This window comes from Bos mutus, chromosome 15 (assembly GCF_027580195.1).
Source record: "Bos mutus isolate GX-2022 chromosome 15, NWIPB_WYAK_1.1, whole genome shotgun sequence".
NCBI classification, from domain to species: domain Eukaryota; kingdom Metazoa; phylum Chordata; class Mammalia; order Artiodactyla; family Bovidae; genus Bos; species Bos mutus.
This window is the reverse complement of record NC_091631.1, coordinates 51,004,636-51,011,337: the sequence shown is the minus strand read 5'-3', so window position 1 is coordinate 51,011,337 and position 6,702 is coordinate 51,004,636.

Below are 6,702 nucleotides of genomic sequence, written 5' to 3'. Positions count from 1 at the left end.
AAGTTATGCAATCTTCTGCAGAAACCTCATTTGAAATATGATGAAAGTGATATTTACCTCGTGAAATTGTTCAGGGCAATGCCACCCTTAGACCTGGGCAACAGGGGCCTCAGCCCTGGGCTGCTGAGTTTGGAGGGTCTCACTCTGGCCCTCCTTTGATCACACCCCCTCCTCCTCACTGGAAAAGTGGTTCCTGGGACAGCAGGGAAGGGTAATCCCTACACCTCATCTTCTAGACCATGCTCCAGACACCTGAGATCATGGAATTCTCTGTTCAAATGACCCAATTCTGAGCAAGCCTCTTCCCTGGGCCCATCCTCTTAGGAGCTGCCCGTGCAGAATGTGTACCCACAGGCCTGGGGAGAGGGCAAAGGGCAGCTGTTTGCAGAGGGTGGGGAGTGGATGGAACTTGACATTCAGGTGGAACCTGACATCCAGACATGCATCAGAGACCCTATCCTCCAAGGACCAGGGAAGAGTGGACCAGGGAATGGCTTTGGGCCCTGGCCTTAAAATTAAGACTGAGAAAAATCCATCAAAGACAGAAGATAATAGGTAAGTTTCCACACTTTTTTATCTTGATTCTTAACTTATATTTAGACATATATGTAATTTCCATTTGTGTGCTCACCCCAAGCATCACAGACATCAGATGTAGACCTATGGAGACTGGATGAGATGTTGTTGTTTGTCCTTTAGTCTCTAAGTTGTGTCTGACTCCTCTGCAACCCCATGGACTACAGCCCACCAGGCTCCTCTGTCCAGGGTTTCCCAGGCAAGAATACTGGAGTGGGTTGCCATTTCCTCTTCTAGGGGATCTTCCTGACCCAGGGATTGAACCTGCATCTCCTGGTTGCCAGGTAGATTCTTTACCACTGAGCCACCAGGGAAGCCCTGGATGAGCTATTATCACATGTAAAATGCTAATAGAGTTCTAAGCACAGGGTCAGCTCCCAGTACATTTTAGCTCTTATTATTCTCAAAGAGGTCTGGGGCCCTAAAAAGTCTAAGCCTCTTTCTGTCTCCAAGTTTGCACGTTCACCCCCTCCTTTGCCAGGAGGTTCCAGACACTAGATCCACAGGGCCAGGCCTCCTCGCTGCTCAATTTATTTTTACAGCAGGGGTTATGTTTCTCAGGAGCTGGAGCCTGAGGTGAGTCAGGAGGTGAGCCAAAGGGAAGGAACGTGACCCCTGCCCAGAGAAGGGGGTTGGGAGGGGACAGAGCTCCCTGGGTATCTCTAGATCCTGGTGACCCGAAAATGTGCCAGTTTCCTCCATGCCCTCCACCTTTTCAGCTGCATCTCTGCTCACCAATTCGTAGAGCCGGAAGGGTCTTTACAAAATCCATACGCCTCCCAAATGAAAAAACAGGCGCAGAGAGGTAAGATGTGTGGGCCAAGGTCACAGAGAAAGTGATTCTTCAAGTCAGAATTAGAATCTAGCCCATTATTTGATTCCCTCCCTCCACACCCCCAGCTCTCCTCTAAAGAACATCAGGAGGGCTCCACAACTGGGCAGAAAAAGTGTTTGAGAGATGCATTAGCGGCTAGAGGAATTTTACATTTAGAGAGCACTTTCCTCAAAAATTCTCAAAACCCTAGTCCATCGATTGATCCATCCAGGGATGCCAGGGGAGAGGGCAAGCAAAAGTCAGAATTCCTCTGTCCCACCTTTAGAAAGCTACTTCTTTGCAGAGCCCTCCCTGACATAAACCCCCTTCATCCAACTCAAGAGCCCCAGTCTGGGGTCTGGGAGGGAGATGGGCAGGTACCTTGGCTCTTTCCTCCTCCTCCTCCTCCTTCTGTTGGAAGTCCTAGAAGGCAGGATGGCAGTTGGGACACAGCCCCCACCTGCACCCAGCAGGGTGGATTCCTGAGGGTGGGCTCCTGCACCCTCAGGTCTTAGGCGGCTTGGCTCAGAAATACCCTGAAGAGCAAGTTTTCAGGGAGGCATAGAGGGATTGGGCCCTGGGCCAAGGAGCTGTCAGGGAGCTGTTATCAGGTGGGAGGAGATAGGGCCTAGATTTAAGGGGAAAGGATTTTTTTTCTATGTAGGGGGGTGGGGGAGGGGGGACGGGGGGAGGGTTCAAGCGGTTCTTTGAGGCAGTTAGTCCAACAGTCTTCTCTGAGATAGGCGAGCCTCTCTCAGTTCCTGCTCTCGGCCCCCACCCCCGGCCCTCCCGGGAGCAAGATGGGAGCTAGGAAGGGGGCGCAAGCACGAGATGAGGGTCAGAGTGTCAGAGTGTGGTGGGGACATGGCCCGGGCAGGAACGGGGGTTAAAGCTCTGGCTCGAAGCCTTCCGGGAGATGCTCTTACCCGGGAAGGCACGCACCCCTGGGCGCGGTCCCACCTTCCACGGTGGGGGGTAGGGGGTGGTGATGGAAGATTCCATCCCCTATCTGTTCTCAGAAAGCGAGCCAAGACCCCGGCAGGGGAGGAAGGGAGAGATCTGGTGAGGTCTCCAGAGCTATTTTAAGAGGAGTTCCTTCTAAGTAAAGAGAACTTGGCAGGGAGCCGCCCCCCTCCACCCCCCCGGCTCCCCTCTCGCCCTTGCCTCCCGCTCGCCTCCCCCGCTCCCCCACAAGCCCTCGCGGCTCCTGTCCGGGCATTGCAGGTAACGGGGCTGGAGGGCAACCCTGCTGACTCGGCTCTTAGAGGCAGAGGACGAGGGGCTCTGCAGGGAGCCCCCCAAGCCCTCCACTTCACAGCCTCTCCCACCAACCATGGACCACTTGCATCAACACCCCAGAGCTTATAACCCCCGGTTATAAACAGAGCCCCAACCTCAGGACCGCGGGACTGCAGGAGCCAGGAAGCTCTGCATGAACTTCAAGCTGAATGCCCCCAAATCCTTCTGCCTCTGGGGTTGGGGTAGAGTGGATGTGACCTGGACAGACATTTGGGAACCTCTTTCTAGTGTACCTCGGTCTATTCGCTGCCCATCCTTACTATTCTGCCCCCACCCCCAACTCACTGCCGGCTTGCCCCAGCCACAGTCTCAGCATCCGCTGAAGTTTGGCAGGTGCTGAGGGGGTTAACCCGACAGAGTGTACCTAACCAACCCGCAGGCACGTGGCTCAGCAGTCCAGCAAGGAACCAGTACTGGCCACCTTGCCTGCTGATCCCCAGCCCACCGGGCATCTGAGTTGGGGTGGAGATAAACCCTTCCTGAACCCTTCTCAGGCATCTCCACTTTCTAAGGGCTCTGGATGCAGGCAGGTAGGCAGCCACCCCCTCCATCCCTCCCTTCCTCTTTTTCTGTTTTCTGCCAGGTTCTTTCCAAACATCCTCTCAGGCAAAGGGGGTGGGGAGCCCCAGACAGATGAGCTCATTGGGAGGAGGAGGGCAGAGAGAGGAGGAAGCTGAAATATCCTGACCAGAGAGATGCTCACCGGACTATCCTAAGCTGGAGAGGGGTGTGTGCCCTCTTCCAGGAACAGGCTCTGCTTCCCTCACAGCAACTCAGAGATGGGGTGAGTCCTGGGCATCCCTTTATTCTGGGCCACTTTGGGGTGGGGTGTGAAGCCCCACGGCAAGGTCTCTGCCACCCTGCCCAGCACCCCAGAGCTGTGTTTACCTCTCTGCTTCAGGGGTTACCATGCCTCCTCACTGCCTTCCCATCAAGGGAGGATGGGGGTTCAGGAGGGCTGGGGGTCGGAGGCATCGGGAAGGTGGTCACTGATCGCAGGGAGACTGCCTTGTCAGCTGAATGGCCAGATGTCCTCCCAGAACCCTAGACCTGGTCCTGCCACTGAGCTGGGCACTGGGACAGACTGACCAAACCAGGAGCATAAAATGGAACAGAGCGCCAGGCAAGGCTCCCTGGATGTTCTGATCCCGTCTGCTATGAACATTTTAGTGCAGGAGCAGTGGATCTTGTAAAATGAGGGGAAAGGGAGGGCATGGGGTAGGAGCAGAGCTATGACAGGGACAGAAGGTCAGGATTTGGCCAAGAGGAAGGGAAGCAGCATGGAGAGAGTCTGCCCGGAGTGAAGGGTCGCCTGGGGAAGTTGGAGTGAGATACAGGCCGAGGAGGAGGGGTAACGATAGAGGCAACTGGTCAGCAGGTGAAGAAAATTTTTCATAGATTTTCAGAAACCAAGAGAGGAGAGGGTGGCCGGCAGAGGCCAGAGCTGTTTGCACAGAGCTGTGGGGTCAAGGGCCAGGCCAGTCAGGGTGGGATGTTTGGGGCATCCCAAACATCCCAGTGGGGAGGCTTTGCCTCTGCTTCCAAACACTTTTGCCCACCTCTTGTTGTCTACAGTCATTTTGAGACTGGCTCCGAGTCGCCCTTCCCCCACCCACTCCCAGGTCTCTGGGCTGCAAGAGGCTGGTCCACTGCCCTCTCACAGTCTGATGTGATGGCTTTGGCATCGCTCCACCCTGGGTTTGAATTCTTTGCTAGTATTTTCTAGCTGTGTCACCTTGAATGTACACATACTTTGTATAACAGAACCTTGGTCTCTTTATCTGTAAAAGTGAGAAAAGAATGCATATTGGGGGAGTTGTCCTGAGGATTAAGTCAGCTGATGCACACAGAATACTGAGTTCAGAGCAAGGCACAGAGTGGCTACTCAGTAAAAAGTGATCATCCTTATTAGCCTAGCCAACTGTCACTCATCCCTGCAACCAACCCGGCCCCACCATCCAAGCCCTCTGAGGCTGGATATGAACCCACCTGAGCTTCTCAATGTCTCAGTGGTAAAGAATCCACCTGTAATGCAGGAGATGCATGGGTTCGACCCCTGGGTTGGGAAGATCCCTTGGAAGAGGGCATGGCAACCCACTCCAGTATTCCTGCCGTATGCATTTGAACATGCTATGAGACAAGGATGGGGAGGCTGAAGACTATAGCAAAGTTGGGAGGGTGAAGGGAGGAGGGGGAAAGGATTGTCACCATTTTCTGCAGTTTTGCTTGAAGGACAAGGGATACTCCGCCCCTGCTGGAGGACCAAGCATTCAAGTTAGGCTTGGTGTGATCTTTGGAAGGAAGCTCCTGAGGGTTCCTAACTCCAAATTTCCACCCTCTCCCAGCCTATTTCCCACTGTGAATAGGGTTTTGCCACCTGCCCTCTCCCCACCATTGCTAAGTCAAGTAAAGATGGCCAGGGCAGGCAGGTAGAAGGATGCAGAGGCAGCCTGGGATAGAGCACGACAGGAACACGGCAGCCAGACAGGACAGAGTTTGCCCTTGTGTGTGTCCTGTTCATCTTCAGCCAAGCAAGAGTTAATCCCACATCTGTCATTTGAATCCTAAGATGACAGCGGCAGAGGGACATCGCCAGTAAGTTTAGACAGCATCTAAAAGTATGCCCTAATATATGCATCTTCTGGACAACACCCCCAAGCTAGGCTTGAAGACCTTCCGGGATCGAGATCTCATTACCTCAAAGAAACTCAACCCTCTGCACAGCTCTGACTTACGCTGGATCTATACCCGCCTCTGTCTGCCAGCTCTAATGTTTCACCCTGGGGCAGAACAGGACAAGGCTAATCCCTCTCCCCTGTGGCCACAGCCCTAACCACTTTTTGGCCATCAGCTGTGACATATACTTTCCCTCCAAGCGGAACCCACCCTCTTCATTTGTCCGTTTGCCCACAGGGGGCTTTCAATCTGTTGAGGCAAACAGTTCCTAGTCCTCACGCCACCTGTTCACAGGGAATTTGTCACAGCTGAGAAGCAGAGACAGCTACGGTCAGGACAAAGGTGATTTGCCAATGAGGCAAAAGGGAAAGCCCCTCCCATGGAATCCTGAGTTGCCAAGCAGAGCATCCAGTGTCCACTTGCCCCCCTTCCCTAACACCTCATGGACCCTCAAGGTCATGATGGCCAGAGAAAAGAGGCTGCTTTGTGAGGCTTCCCACTACTAGCCTAGTGGGAGCACTCAACTCATCCAGTCCCGCCACCTGCATCCCACAGTCTTTCTCTCTCCTAGACAGAGATGTCCTCGGCCCCACAGAGGAGTGGGGTTCTAGGCTAGACTAATCTATATGGGGGCAAGTTTATGTGCCATATCAAGATGCCAGGATCTAGTTCTAAGATGAACTTCCTTCCCCATCACCCTCTGGAACCCTCAATCACTGGGTGGTTGGAGCCTTGCACGTCAGCATGGTAGCAGGCATCATGGCTGGCATCAGGATGAGTCTGTGCAGGGCAATGCCACTGGGCATCTGAGAAGCATGCCTGCAAAGCCCAGCCAGCATGGACCTTCTGAGGCCCCAAAACGCCAAAGGAGGAGGAGGGCAGGAGAGCTAGTGGGGCCCATGCTCCGCCTTCCGGCTGCCCAGCCCGCATTTCACCAGGCCCTGCTCCAGCCTCCTCTCACCTAAAGGTTTCTAGATACCACCCCCACCCCTGCAAGATGGAAGGAAGACGAGTGGTCTAAGAGGGACTGGACACCACCAGCATGAAGAAAGTCACTCTACTGGGGTGTAGAAGAGGACTCAGAAAGGCAACTAAAGCCAAGCTCTGTCAATAGCCTACTGTGTGACTTTGGGAAAATTACTTACCCTCTTTGAACCTCAGCTTTAAAAACTGCACCCTGACGAGAAGCCTGGGGCCTCTTCTTGTGCAACTCAAGCCCTCTGGGGAGGGGCAGGCAGGCGCCTGGGCCGGTGTGGGCTGCTGTGCTGAGCTGTGCCGAGCTCTAGGCCCAGACGAGGTGTGGGCTATGGGAAGAACAGGTTGGAGCCTGCTGGGAG